We start from the raw sequence: 17,620 nt of genomic DNA, 5'->3' as shown, positions 1-17,620 counted from the left end.
GCCAAATTTGGTCAGAATGGGTATGGGCAGAGTATACTGGTCAGGTTTCGATAACCAGCCATGTTGACGCTTTCACACCAGAGTTATGACCATTGAATTGGCAAAAATAGTTTAACAGTGTCTGCTCTATAAATTTGCTTAACATACAACCACTTATGACTAAATTTAGTGGCCTAAAAAGAGGACGTGCGTAATTTGCGATGGTTGGCGCCCATGTTGGTTATCGAAGGCCTCACTTCAAAATGCCGAAGTTGCATTTTTCTGTTTCGGAATTTTTACATTACTAAAATCATAAAGCCTATAAATGCATCAAACTGCAAAATGCCGAGTAAATGGTCCAATGAGAAAATGGTGTTGCATCATGTGATCAAAATATCGAGCAATGATTGGACATCTCACAGAGAAGCTAAAATGCCGAACCTTTAGACATTCTAACTACAAAAATTGTTCGGCATTTTGTAAAAAACATGTGCGATCAAATTACCACCATTAAATACTAAAAACGTTGCAACTGAAAACATGGGATTTTGTAGCTTCGACATTTGGAAGTGTGGCCATCGTTGTGTAATTTCATTTTGAAAATAAACCGATGGTAAGAATAGTTAATATGTGGTCCTAGCAAATACCGCTCTGCCCACGCATTAGTGTTCGGATACAATTGGCTCTTTCCTGTGACTACACAATTTTACACTGACTTTAGCGTTTAGTCCTTCAACAACTTAACTAGTAATGAACTCTGTCTCTTTCTATATCAGGGTTACGAGTCACGTGACTTCAACGGGGTTCGCACATGGGTCACCACGGTTCAAACCGATGTTAACAAACAGGTAAATGACGTTAATTTCTAAATAACTTTTTCGACAGAAAAGATATGAAAAGATTTCCTAGCCTATAAAAGACTATGCTATTTTCTGCCTCTACGCGTGTGAAATATTTTAGATTTGCTTGTATTTTACTAATTTTAACGATGCAATCCTAGGCCAAAATTTCAACTTGACGGACTTTTGTAGTACGGTGCAGCTCTGTGTGCGCCGTGATTCTTTGCTTTGTATACATTTCTTAGTAATGAGTCATATGTAAGAAGTCAGAAATGCGTTAAAAAGTTAGTTTTGTTCAGTACTTTCATGAAACGAATTGTTTGTAAATGTTTTAGTTCGAGCAATGTATATCGAATTTTCAAGATATGTTAACGTGATTTGTATATATGCTTTTGTTAACGATAATTCTTCTCAGCTACATAAAGCCACATGAGGTAGCTATGTTGACAGGATCCGCCCTTTTTTCACGCCACTCAACCCCCCCCCCCCCCAAAAAAAAAGGTAAATGATTTTTTTTATAAAAATAAATAAATAAAAAATAAATGAATAAATAAATTAATGAGCAAATGATTAAATGAATAAATAAATAAATAAATAAATAAAGTAATAAATAAATAAATAAATAAATAAATAAATAAATAAATAAATAAATAAATAAATAAATAAATAATAAATAAATAAATAAATAAATAAATAAATAAATAAATAAATAAATACATAGATAAATAAATACAAATAATAGTATTGAAATAAAATTAAAATACAAAAAAAATAATATTAATAATAATAAATCTCTTCATGGCCAAGAATGATTGGAACATGATCAGCAATCACAAAAACCTAAATATCAAACAAAAAATCCAATATTTTTTTCCCTAAATATATACAACTATTACTTATTAAAGGTTGACATGTTAGAGCCCTCGTATGGATGATGGTGTTTTGTAAACAGTTGTAGAATAAGAACGGAAAACCATCCTGTTATATAATTGTATAGGAAGTATTCAACGTTTGGTAGTACAATATTATAAAAAGTGATCACATATTCAATATGTCGCACAGTTTGCTATTATTTATAAATGCGTGTCATCAGCACGCATTTAGGTGGTTAAACCTAAATATTTGACCATGAAAGCTCTTGTGCGGCAAAGAAAGCGTCAGGAAATTAAAATCTCGCTTCCCACATTTGTTAACAACAGACTGGTCGAAGGTTTTCCTTCAATAACTTTTTTATTCCGTAACCTTATCGCTTGAAATAAAAAGCTGAGAGAAGCATGGAGATTGTAGAGCCGAATGCGCGTCATTATAATATTTTGGAAAAATATAACTTATAATACTTACAAGGCGAAAACAGGTTTCAAAATCCTATTTTTTTAACGTTTCTCCGCCATGATCTTGCAGCTCAGATTCAAAATCCTCACTTAAACCGTTGCAGATTCGGAATACGTAATCTCTCCTGAGATATATCATTGATATACTAGTTTTATTAAGAAGTGGTCTGCTCTCGGTAAGTTCAATATACCGATAAACACCCGTTTTAAATGTCGTCAGGCCCGGCGCAGATGGTTCACAATGTTTATAAGGTGTATAAGTATTTGACACCGTTATATGTTTATGCGGGGAGGAAGCCAATAAAAATTCTGATAATTTTGCCAAGAATTTCTGCCTCTTACATGTAAAGTTTGCGACTGTCGTCCAAATGTATTTTAGAATTCGTGTATTCATATATCGTTTGTTTGTTTAATATAGTACCATACAGGGGCGGATCCAGGATTCGACGTTAGAAGGGGGCGTAACTTAGGGTAGAAGGGGGCGTAACTTAGGGGCGTACCCTTTTTACTTTCGCCCCTCCCTCAGAAACGAAAATTATTTGGTGTAAAGTGTTGGCGGGGGGGGGGGGGGTAAATTTGTAGTCCGAAATGGTGCATATTGGGCGTAGTTTATTTCTGTTCATCTCCTATATTGAAATAAAAGTAAACTTGGACATTTAAGGAGGGGGGCCTCGCCGGGTGAGCCCCCCCCCCCCCCCCCCGAATCCGCTAGTGCTATAGATGTTTGTGGTTAGAGACCAATAATTAAATTTGAGATAATATTATATAGCCAATTGACCAATTTGCATACGACGCAACACTGATTTTTAGTGTTTCACGACCAACAGCACAATATATTGGAAGTGAATTCCACTTGTTTACTAGACAATAAACAACGTTAGAAAAACTATTTCTTATTAAAAAAATAAAATTGGTTGAATGTGACCACACCCGGCGAAGGAGTACAAACGAGGCGGTGAAAATTTAAACAAAAAGTAAATGAAATTTATCCATCATGATTAGCACACTTTTAATTATATAAGTCATAAACCATTCAGCTTCAAAACCTATAATAATGGTAAGTTGACAATGGTCTGAGGTGGTTTAACCATTCTTGCATTTACTGTCATATGCCAAAAGAAAGAACTATTGCGTGATACACCGAGTAGTCACTTCCGGATTGTTGTAAATTGCCATAATATTGGTAAAATAGTCTGCATGGGAAACTTGTCTTAAAGGTAATGTACCAGGTTCACTATAACTATTCGATGTTATCATAACGACGAACAAGGATATCGACATTTCCTAGTAACTATATGGTGGACTTACATGTACAATGGCTGATCTCGTTTTTCTTGTAAGCATTAAACTTTAAAAAGAGGTATTATATTATTAATTTATTTTTTCATGGAATTTAATACAGATTATTAAACATGGCGGATAATTCAGTGCGGATAATAAGACTGACGAGGGCTGACATCGATGAAATGCTAGAGAAATACCTGAAGGAGTTAAACGTGCCCCATTCAAGAACAGAGCCAATAAAAGGATCCGGTGTTGTACCCACGGGCTCCCTGAGAGTTGGTACAGTAGCCGAGTTGATGAATCTTGTTCCTGAGTATGGAAATGCATGTATGCCACTAAGTTTCAGAAGCCCAGAGCCAGGACAAGCGAGTTCAATCAAAAGACCCAACACTCATGGCATACTCAATGGCTCGAATCATTGCTCCTCGCATGACCCCACTCGTGATGTAAAAACAGGGAGTGATAAAGATGTGAGTGAGAGTAAACAGCGAAAGAAAATGACAGATACAAGTAGTCAACGACCATCTTTTTGGAATTTACATTCCGACAGTATTGTAGATGATTCAAACAAGCCCAAGGAAGACCTTTTTAACGATGAAGAATGCCATGACGTTAGGGATAACACACAGCCAAAGATCATGACAGAAAATCAGGGACGATTTTCTGCGGCTTTGCCTTCTTGCAATGCTGGAAATCACACAAACAAGCAGAGTTTAGATTTCTCTCAAACGGAAAAATGCAACTCGCATTTGACATCGGAGCCATTACACAGTGCATGTAAGCCGAATGCCGAGGAGGGAAATATGTCAGCAAATACAGACGATTTCATTGACAAGAATATGCACGAATTACCAGCAAAGCAAGCTTCGACATCACCGGACAGAGGCGAAGGTAACGATACCCACAAACCTCGTAACATAAATAAGTTAGAACTAACAGACAGCCGGTGTGTTGCTGGAACATTTTTAAGATGAATATGAATATAATGGCCTAAAATGGTACACTATAGCTTTACGCTTGATACATGCAAAAAATACATTATTATGTTTTACTCATTTGACTAACGAATAAACCAAAAACAGCATATGATTTGTGCAGATAAAAATATAAACCTTTATAAACATGTTGTTTTTTCTCAATCAATAGCAACGTGGCGACAAACTACCCAGTTTAAAAAGCGCCAATTTCTTTTTACCTGTACACAAATCATATGCTTTTTTGTTTTGATCATGTAAGTAAATTAAGTTAAACACAAGCATGCATTAAAAAACATATATTAAGTGTCACCTATAGTGCCCCTTTCAGCTGCTAGTTGTATTTGTTGACATGTAACTATTACTAGACAAGTGTGTACGTAATGTTTTAGTGTATCAGAAACGCATCGGATCCGTATGGATCCATTAATTTTAAGCGTAGATAATACACTTTGTAAATATAGAGGATACTTGTTTGCTTCGGTGTACGATCGTATTTCTTTTTGTCCACAAGATGAAATATATTACGATCTTTCACTAAAACAAACAAATATTCTCTATATCTAAAGCATTTACGCTGGATATTAAAAGAGAGTCAATTGATTAGATGCGAAAGTAACGTCATTTCGGATATGGCGTCGTTGAAATTGTGTACTAGCCTTAAGCGCGTTGAGGTTTGATTTGGAAGTGAAAGCGGGCTAACATTTCAAAACAGGGAGATGAAATAAATAAATCATTGTTTGAAAGTTTTCACTGATAATGACTATAAATCACAGGAAAGCATATAATATATAGATAGCAATCATTGATAATCTAGACATTTTCAGGTATAGTGTAATCTCCTGATGTCTTTACCAGGTTCAATGGACGTGGACAGTTTAACTGACATTTTGCTTAAAGCTAAAGAAAAGGTTTTCCCATACTCACGGAAAACCACGCTCCGACGACTTAAGGAGAAAAACATGCCACGCGACGTAAGTAACAATATTTTAAAGACTTTAAAAGTGCTTTTCGATTCAGACTTCGCTACTCGTGAAGATTTGTTTTTCTATGTCACTCCTAAAAGTAAGATTTACGATAACATATATTTTTTTCTTCTATTTCAGGAAGCAATAGAAGGTTTTGATGACAAACTTGATTGTCTTGCGTACATGGTTTCCAGCTACATTCAACCGTTCATTGAAAGGAAAGTAAATGAGACTGTTTCATTTGCTAAACTTATTCCCGGCTTTCAGGATTTGCCGATGACTGATCGGGTCACGCTGATTAGAGGTAGAACATGACTAAATGCATGTTGTTGATACCTAAACGTTAGCAGCAACTAAGATTTCAACTTCAAAGATTCTCAATTTGAAATGGAAAACTATTGAATACCACCCGCTCAGATCTGCAAATATTTGTTGGAAGTAAACCGTGAGGTCAGCTTTTAAATGTTTTATAGATGAAAGGAACTGCTCAAATACCATACAATAATTAACCCTTATATCATAGTGCCGGTATGAAGCTGTATACCTTTATGGCAAAGTGCCGGGTAAAAGCGTAAAGAAACATGGATTAGGGTCGTAGATTCTAAATAAATTAGCATTGAAGACGACTGACTCGTATAAAGCGTTGTGGTGTGTACCTGGTCATTAAATAAATTCAAGTCCTCTTAAAGCTGCACTCTCACAGATTGACCGTTTTTCCAACTTTTTTTATTTTTTGTCATGGAATGAATTGATTTTTGCGTACATATTTGCAAACAAATGATAAGAGACTGCTGAAAAAAGATCAGATCGCAGGCTTTCATATTTCCAGTCCAAAAACAACGTTTTATGGCTTAAACCGTTAGTAACGCTTTAAGAAAAACGCATAACACATCGATTTTGGAGCGGAAATATGAAAATTTGCGATCTGATGTTCTGTCAGCAGTCTTTTGTCACTGGTTTGTAGATATGTGCGCAAACAAATGCTCGTTTCAAGACAAAAAAATAAAAAAAGTTGTCAAAACGTTAAATCTGTGAGAATATAGCTTTAACATTGACGCTTTGTATATTAGCTTAATTCATCTTTTCAGAATCGAGACTGCTGTGTTCCATCATGAGTGGTTATGCATGCGACTTCGATACGAATACTTTTTTACATGGATGACGGCACACCTCTAACTAATGCCGATTTAGATCTTATATTTGGCTTCGAAGAGGTGTTGTCAAAATGGATAGAATATGCTCGAAAAGTGGACAGCCTTCAGTTGACATCCTTAGAAGAAGCTATTCTGAGGGCGTGTACCGTGTTTGCTTATCTTGATAATAATGGTACATAATTTTGCAGTAGTTGATATGTTTTACCATCAAATCAACTGGCCATAATTTCTTAATTATTCCTAGGCGTTTCACGTTTAGGTTTCTTATTTCATTAACCAAACTAACCAAACTTCTCAATTAAACCGGATTTTGCAAAAAAAAACTTGTTTATCGTGAGTGTTATAAAGATAATTTCCTTTCAAAGCCTCCGAATTCTACAAAATGAGAATATAACACTAACTATACCGACACAAAAAAATAGTGAACTCGGCATAGTCCTGTTAAAAGGGACTAAAGTGTCAAGAAAATGAGGCCTGTTTTTCCCATAAGGCCTAAAAAAATATGTCTGTTTCGGGTAACCCGACCCTACCTATAAAAATGCGCCGACCCTAATTATTTTTTTCCGTTTCTGAGCAAAAAAATATTCGTTAGCGAATAGAGAGTTACGAAGGGCGGAAAAATGCGAATTGGACGATCAGAATTATTGTTTATATGATAAAACAAAGTCAGGCAATGACAGTAATGTAGGAAAGACTGCCATGTGCAAGAAAACACACTGAACTTACGACAGATTTTGAAAATAAATAAATAAATAAATAAACCCTACCTACCCTACCTAAACAATTATTTTGTTTTGGCCTAATAAGTAAATGGAGACAATCAGCCATTTTACTTCAGAGATTCATGAGTCTCGATTCAAACATATTTATAAAGTAACGTCAACATATAAACTTTTCTTGTAACATGTAGATTATATATATATAAGAAATCCAAATTAATACGTAAAGTTTATAACTAAAAGAGAAAAGAAATAATGAAGTATTGTATTATAAATAATACCCATAAACTAATGCAACTTCCACATACCATATGCATAAACATAACAGTTATAAAGAAAAGACGAGACCAGAGTAGGATAGTGACCATACAATTGGAAGAAGTGAAGTATATCTTTGATATTCTCGTTTCAGATTCATATGAACTTGAAGACCGAGCGAAGGCAATCTCCATTTATGATCAACTTAAATTCTGCTTACGTCATGAAGTGATGTCATCTAGCGAAAATCCAGCGTTAAGAATGAAACAGTTGCACGGACTTGTCAAGTTATGTAAGGACACAACAGATCTGAATTTGGAATTAGTGCGTTCTCATATTGAGCATGCTTGGCCTTCGACATTTAAAAAATCAGTTGCAAACGATATATTTGACTTAAAGTGATCGTTTCTATCAGTTTATATGTTTTCAGGGTTTTAACTGAGGTTAATGTCCACATTCTTATTTCGGTACGAGTAACATAAAGATACCTGAAAAACACAATATTACTTTTTAAAGCTGCACTCTCACAGATTGACAATTTTATCAACTTTTTTTATTTATCTTTTTGTGTTGGAAAGCGCAAATACTTGCAAACCAATGATATAACATTGCTGACAAAAAATCAGATCGTAGATTTTCATATTTCCGTTCGAAATTAATGTTTTATGGTTTAAACCGTTACTGACGGTTTAAGAAAAATGCATTAAACATCAATTTATGAACTTAAATATAAAAATCTACGATCTGATTTTTTGTCAGCAGTCTTATATAACTGGTTTCCATGGATTTTCGCAAAAAAATGGCTCGTTTAAAGACAAAAAATAAAAAAAAGTTGTCAAAACGTTCAATCTATGAGAGTGTAGCTTTAATATACGAAAGGATGTCCGTAGTTTTCTTATATCATGAAGCGAATAGGTTTATTATTAATATAATTAGGGCCTCGCAGAAAAACAGTTGCCCTACTGTTATCACCCTGTCCGTCCGTCCGTCCGACCGTCCGTTCGTCCACATTTATTATTTACAAGATTTATGGTCCTTTGTATATAATTGAATGAAATTATGACAATTTTTACGGTTTTGTTAATAACTTTAAAACCGTCCAAGAAATCAAGTTCAAACTTTCTTTATTTGCTCACAGTAATAGAACGTTTTTTTTTGTGACAAGTAATGTAACTTATGTTTAATTTATCTTAAGTGAGGTTCAACACTTGTGTTGAGTTTATGAATGCAACATACAATATATTTTAAGTTTATTATTCTGCTAATATAAATATAAAATCTTTGCCTTGTTTTTAATAAGACGTTTTAGGAGAAGACTGAAAGTGTAAACTAATGTTGGTAGAACTCGTACCCAATCTACTTTCATTTTCGATTTTTGAATGTCTGTCAAGTATTGTTTAACTGTGCATTGATATTTCTATTGTAATAACTGTTTGAATGCTAGTTTATATACGTAAGATCTTACATGAGTTCCCATTTATTTATAATAAATATGAAACGAGTTCAGTAAAAGTTATAAAGCGAGCATTACATAAAGTTTTGAATTAAACGGCCATGAAGGCAAGATGTAAGAAGTCATATAAAGGCAAACTGCACTGATCATTGTTATTAAGGTAAAATTAAAGTTTCTATAATAGTTCCACCAATGCTAAAACAGTTCTTATTTCGTTGTATTTTTTATATTATATTTTTTTTCTGTGAGGATTATATTTCAACCTTTGTTGGATTTATTCTGAATGTGTTGTTGGACAATAGTTCTCATATGGTGCGTTCAATATTTCATGTGTATTTAAATCTGTGGACATTAAACATTACAGGAGAATTGAATATGTTATGTGAACATTTGGACTTAAGACAAGCTTCTTTATTCTAGATATTTAAGTTTTAACATTACTTATCTGAAAAGTATTTTGTATAACTGATAGAAAATAATTTGTACTGTTGTTATAAAAAATCCTGTTTTTGTTTCGTTTGGTGGTCACTTGCATCATGTGTTCCAAGTTTGATGCGAATATTTGTTGTTGTTCTGTTTAGCCATGACCACAGTTTAAGGTTCTGATTTAAGCCATCGTCAAGGCTATCACATATGGAACAGAGTCAGCTTTTCAATAATGTACCAAAGGCATATACTTTGTCAAACATTCTCTTAATCATGGTTGTATTTCACAACTTTATTATCATAAAACAACAGAAAATATCACTCCAAAATGAGGCAGTGAAGCTATAGGTCAATGAGGCATTTCATGGCCTGAAACTAAATATATATCATCCTTATTATTTATACAGTAACATTCTTGACAAAACATATATTACACATACAGGTTTTATCTACTAAATTTTATCAAATGATACAAGTAGCAGGAGTACCCGGTTTCGAACTTGTACCGAAATCAATATTATTTATGATGCCAAATTCGATCTCGGTTCTTTAGGAAAGGATGAAAACTGATACAATGGATAACCAATTTCAATATTTTCAAAAACGAATATTTTACTCTAAAGCAATAAATAAAATGTATTTTCTACTAAAAATAGTTTATCGCTTTTTTCTATTTTAGTTTTATCATCTCCCCAGTCACGGCATTGACTGGACATTTCCTAACATGGCTGATAAGCTGATACATACCGTTTTACGATTGACAAACTAAGAAATGATATGAATTATAACTCCTGTTTTTTGGACACAATAAATGTACGCCTAATGTTGAAGGTTTTTTTGTTATCATTTTGAAATTTAATTACGTACTATACTAAGAATCATGAAAATCAATGAACAGTGTTCTGAAATCTTGCTTAATTGTACTAACATAAACTAACATAAATACTGTTTGTTACGGATTAACCAAACTTGTTAATTATTTCGGGAATAATTAAAACACATGATATGAAAATATATTTTATTTCGGCCGAAAAAAGGCTGCATATTTATTACACACATATGATACAGAACAATAGCAGCCAAATCACCCGTAAGTACAAATAAATGATGAAATTACAATATAAATACAGTGCATGAAGGGCGGGAAGGAGGGTAAAACAATTCGACGACCGTTCCCGCGACTTGGATTTTAACAATGAATTTGACATTCGGAACTCCTCGGCCATTTTTTTCAAAAACAACCTCGGATGTATTTGGACGGTTTACATACTCAAAAAGAGGTACGTTTAAGTCCGCTGCAAGTAGATCGCGTAGTAATTTTATTTAGCAGTTAAACTTTATGTCTTAACTCTTGGGAATCTTATTTATGTTTGCAATAATACACTTCACTGGTAATCAATTTAAACTTATATCAATAAATACAACTCTAAAACACTAAATTTAATTAACGATATAATTCAAACAAATACGAACTACTTCAACTGATGTACCGGCATACATCCGAGGTTGTTTTTGAAAAAAATGGCCGAGGAGTTCCGAATGTGAATTTGAGCGTCAAATAAAGGAACTCAAGCGAGGAATTACCGAAAAGGAATTAAAGATACTAGAGGTACAAGAGTTATCTCCCTTATATTTAAGATTTTGAAGCAAAAATTGCAAAGGACCACATGGCGGAGGAACTCGTATTGATCAGTAGTGGTTACCCATCTGGATATGGCACCGAGGACAAAGGAGTTTGCAATCTTCTATCAGGAATTAACTTACCTCTTGAAAAGGGCAGAATAGTTCACAGGGGATTTAAGCCGATTTTCGGGTGTTAAACATTATTATTGTTTACTTTGTAATAACTATAAACGCCATATTAAACGTTAACGCTTCATGGAAACCAGCAAGCATCAACTGCATGACAATAAATAAATAATAAATAAAACCAAACCATTTTTTTAATTTATTGCAAGAATCAACTAGTAATCTGATAACCATTTAACTATTTTAAGATGCAGAAATGCAATTGTTTTCATGGTCTAATGTTCCGTCGATTCCATATTGGCTAATGTCGATATATATTGTTTTAAACATTATTGAAGTGAACGAACGGTCATGTTGTAGAACATTCTTACAACCGTTATCATTCCTTTAAATTAACAAGTGCGATAACTGTGCCCCTTATATACGGTAGCCATGGTTACTGTAACGTTCAAAATGCCATTCTTTTATTTATGCACAGCAGAACCAACCTTAACTTTCCTTAAAATTAACAACTGTGGCCATTGCATATATTCGATACAACTAACCAATAAACAAGCTATCCCAATATATATATATATATATATATATATATATATATATATATATATATATATATATATATATATATATATATATATATATATATATATATATATATGCTGACCTACATGTTAATGACTTCCAATGACTAAAAAGTCAATACATGTAAATAGCAATTTTCTCAGAAAGTGGATTGCTATTACATTAAATGTTTTATCAGTTTTATAATGTTATACCAATAAACACTACATCTTTCGGAGAGCCCGGGTTGTAATGCTCGGAAATACTAGCTTTTTGAATATATATCCACCTCTTTTTGAGGATTTTGGTTTAGCACAGTTTCCAACAGAAAATTTGATTAAAGTAAATCATATCATTAAATGTTTGATAAACTGACAAAGTGGATGGCAGAATGTGTGAAAGCTCAATTTTTTTTGTTACTTTAGTGTACATGTTACAGCTGTCATTGATTCTTATGACATATCAAAGATAGTTTTTCCAATTTAATTATTGATATTAATTTTTGAATCAATATTTTAAATTCCTGAGTTCTGTTGTCTTTTTTTTGTTCTAAATATGTAGATTTAATGAGAAATTATTACATGTTTAGCTTAGAAGTTGCCAAAAACTGTACAAGAGAGTTTGAAAAGATTATTTTTTTTCACTTAACAAACAAAACCTCTCAAAAACATTTATTTAGTGCAAATAGACATAAATGAATGGCATGTACAAACATATACAATATGTAAATAATGCCTTGTACAATGCTAATGCTTTTCTATGTGATAACCAAAGTAGCCGTGTATCATCAGTATTAGTCATTTGATATATCAATATCATTGATATGGACAAGTCCGAATCAATGACAGCTTTAGTAAATGTATTAAGCTAGTCAGGAAGACTTCTTCTTTTCCATTTGTGATATTAAGAGTATTACTCTAGTCCGGAAGACATTTTTATGCCTTGGTTAGGGGCTTTTCTCAGGATTAAGTTGTAATCTTGGTTATAATTTTATATTTTATTTGTTGACAAATAGCAATTATATTTGATGTTAATAAACATACTTTTTTTGTCCAGATTTATTTTTGCAAATCAGTATTTCAATTTATCGGAAAATGTCTATACTTGATTTAGTCTATGTAACAGTTACCCATGTGTAACAGTTCAAATGAGTAACATCAGCTAATGACAAACATCTTTTTTCAAGATGGTAAGCACTCATAATTGAGTATAGTAAGCAGAGCATGTACTAGTACTTGAAGCAACATACAGCAACTAATTGGGCAGATTTACTAAACGTAATCTTCTTACTACTCCAATGTGGCCATTTGCATAAACATTAGCCAGATTGTTAGGATCATTGTCTTCTTGGATGTACCCTTCGACATCATCTTCATGCAGCAAACACAAATTATGTAATATGCAAGCTGCGTATATAAGCTTGCATATGTCTTCTGAATTATGAAATGGAACATTCTGTAATCGTCGGAAGCGACAATTTAAATGTCCGAATGCCCGTTCAACAGTTGATCGCACACTAGACAGTGTCCTGTTAAAACGAGTTTGTTGTGGCGTTAGGTTTCCAAAGTTTTTAAAAGGGGTTTTTAGCCAGTTTCTTGCGTGGATACGCACTGTCCGCCAAAATATAATGATCATGAATGATAAGTTGTCCAGCTTCTGCCTCTTCATATAGACTGGAATTTCTTAAAACCCGTGCATCATGCACACATCCTGGCCATCCTGTGTATACATGTGTGATCCTCATTTCATGATCCACAACAGCCTGAAGCACAGATAAAAACATTATTTTGGGTGGAAATTCTAGTGCTTACTAAGTACTGTGAATAGAATTCCGCTTAAGCCACTACTAGGGGTCCTGAGCAGTTTTGCATTTTTCATTGCTTCTCATGAAGACAATCAATACAACCATGTCTGCTATTTTCTATCTTGTTTGTTATCACTGCTTCGAAGGACCTACATTTTATCAGAATTTTTTATCTGAAGATGCATTGATGGATCTCCTTTTAAAGCTGAGGAAAGTCTTATATGGCATCCATCTACAAAACCAACTACACCTGGGAGTGCACATTTATCCTCAATATACCGCGCAATATCAACCTGTTGCTGTGGAGTAGGCCAGCGAATTACCTGTAATAGAAAAAGAAAGCTTAAGAATATGTGCACTCCACAAACCATTCAACAAGCTCTCGCCAAGTATATGTGTACTGCACCAACCATTCAACAAGCTCTCGCCAAGAATATGTGCACTGCACCAACCATTCAACAAGCTCTAGCCAAGTATATGTGCACTGCACCAACCATTCAACAAGCTATCACTATTCAACAAGCTATCGTCAAGTATATGTGCACTGCACCAACCATGTAACAAGCTCTCGCCAAGTATATATGCACTGCACCAACCATTCAAGCTATCGTCAAGTATATGTGCACTGCACCAACCATTCATCAAGCTCTCGTCAAGTATATTTGCAGTGCACCAACCATTCAACAACCTCTCTCCAAGTATATGTGCACTGCACCAACCATTCATCAATCTATCGCCAAGTATATGTGCACTGCACTAGCCATGTAACAAGCTATCGTCAAGTATATGTGCACTGCACCAACCATTCAACAAGCTATCGCCAAGTATATGTGCACTGCACCAACCATTCATCAAGCTCTCGTCAAGAATATGTGCACTGCACCAACCATTCATCAAGCTATCGCCAAGTATATGTGCACTTCACCAACCATTCAACAAGCTCTCGTCAAGTATATGTGCACTGCACCAACCATTCAACAAGCTATCGCCAAGTATATGTGCAATGCACCAACCATTCAACAAGCTATCGCCAAGTATATGTGCACTGCACCAACCATTCAACAAGCTATCGCCAAGTATATGTGCACTGCACCAACCATTCAACAAGCTATCGTCAAGTATATGTGCACTGCACCAACCATTCATCAAGCTATCGCCAAGTATATGTGCACAGCACCAACCATTCAACAAGCTATCGCCAAGTATATGTGCACTGCACCAACCATTCAACAAGCTATCGCCAAGTATATGTGCACTGCTCATCTCCTATACCACTAGATCATTATCATCTCCTATACCACTAGATCATTATCATCTCCTATACCACTAGATCATTATCATCTCCTATACCACTAGATCATTATCATCTCATATACCACTAGATCATTATCATCTCCTATACCACTAGATCATTATCATCTCCTATACCACTAGATCATTATCATCTTCTATACCACTAGATCATTATCATCTCCTATACCACTAGATCATTATCATCTCCTATACCACTAGATTATTATCATCTCCTATACCACTAGATCATTATCATCTCCTATACCACTAGATCATTATCATCTCATATACCACTAGATCATTATCATCTCCTATACCACTAGATCATTATCATCTCATATACCACTAGTTCATTATCATCTCCTATATCACTATATCATTATCATCTCATATACCACTAGATCATTATCATCTCCTATACCACTAGATCATTATCATCTCCTATACCAGTAGACAACTTTCATCTCTTATACCAATAGATCATTATCATCTCATATACCACTAGATCATTATCATCTCCTATAACGCTAGACAACTTTCATCTCTTATACCAATAGATAATTATCATCTCCTATACCACTAGATCTATATCATCTCCTATACGACTAGACAACTTTCATCTCTTATACCAATAGATCATTATCATCTCCTATACCACTAGATCATTATCATCTCCTATACCACTAGATCATTATCATCTTCTATACCACTAGATCATTATCATCTCATATACCACTAGATCATTATCATCTCCTATACCACTAGATTATTATCATCTCCTATACCACTAGATCATTATCATCTCCTATACCACTAGATCATTATCATCTCATATACCACTAGATCATTATCATCTCCTATACCACTAGATCATTATCATCTCATATACCACTAGTTCATTATCATCTCCTATATCACTATATTATTATCATCTCATATACCACTAGATCATTATCATCTCCTATACCACTAGATCATTATCATCTCCTATACCAGTAGACAACTTTCATCTCTTATACCAATAGATCATTATCATCTCATATACCACTAGATCATTATCATCTCCTATACCGCTAGACAACTTTCATCTCTTATATCAATAGATAATTATCATCTCCTATACCACTAGATCTTTATCATCTCCTATACCACTAGACAACTTTCATCTCTTCTACCAATAGATCATTATCATCTCCTATACCACTATCCCACACTCATCTCCTAAACCACTCTCCAATTCTCATCTCCTATACCACTAGACAACTCCCATCTCTTATACCACTAGATCACATTCATATCCTATACCACTATCCCACACTCATCTCCTATACCACTAGATCATTATCATCTCCAATAACACTATATCACACTCATCTCCTATACCACTATCCCACACTAATCTCTTATACCAATAGATCACACTCATCTCCTATACCACTATCCCACACTCATCCCTTATACCACTATATCACACTCATATCCTATACCACTATCCCACACTCATCCCTTATACCACTATATCACACTCATCTCCTATACCGCTATCCCACACTTATCTCTTATACCACTAGATAACACTCATCCCTTATACCACTAGATCACACTCATCTCCTATACCACTAGATCACACTCATCTCCTATACCACTAGATCACACTCATCTCCTATACCACTAGCCCACACTCATCCATTATACCACTAGATCACACCCATCTCATATACCACTATCCCACACTCATCCCTTATACCACTATATCACACTCATCTCATATACCACTATCCCGCACTCAGTTCTTATACCACTATATCACACTCATCTCCTATACCACTATCCCACACTCATCCCTTATACCACAAGATCACACCCATCTCATATACCACTATCCCACACTCATCTCCTATACCACTATCCCACACTCATCTCTTATACCACTAGATCACACCCATCTCATATACCACTAACCCACACTCATCCCATATACCACGAGATCACACTCATCTCCTGTACCACTATATCACACTCATCTCCTATACCATTATCCCACACTCATCTCCTATACCACTATCCCACATTCATCTCTTATACCATTATATCACACTCATTTCCTATACCACTATCCCACACTCATCTCTTATACCACTATATCACAATCATCTCCTATACCACTATATCACACTCATCTCTTATACCACTATTTAACACTCATCTCCTATACCACTATCCCACACCCATCCGTTATACCCCTAGATCACAATCATCTCCTATACCACTATATCACACTCATCTCCTATACCACTATATCACACTCAACTCCTATACCACTATATCACACTCATCTCCTATACCACTATATCACACTCATCTCCTATACCACTATCCCACACTCATCTCCTATACCACTATGTCACACTCATCTCCTATACCACTATCCTTCTCTCATCCCTTATACCACTAGATCCCACTCATCCGTTATACCACTATCCCACTCTCATCCCTTATACCACTAGATCCCACTCATCTCCTATACCACTAGCCCACACTCATCCCTTATACCATCATCACACACTCATCCCTTATACCACTATATCACACTTATCTCCTATACCACTATCCCACACTCATCTCTTATACCACTATATCACACTTATCTCCTATACCACTATCCCACAGTCATCCCTTATACCACTTTATCATACTCATCTCCTATACCACTATCCCAAACTCATGTCTTATACCACTATATCACACTTATCTCCTATACCACTATCCCACAGTCATCCCTTATACCACTTTATCATACTCATCTCCTATACCACTATCCCATACTC

General features: G+C 34.8%; 1 pseudogene; it reads right to left on the bottom strand.

The window, feature by feature from the left end:
* Nucleotides 1–12,949: 12,949 nt before the first annotated feature.
* On the bottom strand, nt 12,950–16,482 carry LOC128237969 (uncharacterized; annotated as a pseudogene).
* Between the last annotated feature and the right edge of the window lie 1,138 nt (nt 16,483–17,620).

Source organism: Mya arenaria, chromosome 6, assembly GCF_026914265.1.
Source record: "Mya arenaria isolate MELC-2E11 chromosome 6, ASM2691426v1".
In the NCBI taxonomy this organism is placed as follows: domain Eukaryota; kingdom Metazoa; phylum Mollusca; class Bivalvia; order Myida; family Myidae; genus Mya; species Mya arenaria.
Note: the sequence above shows the minus strand (reverse complement) of the source record. Positions and strands in the feature narration are given on the sequence as shown.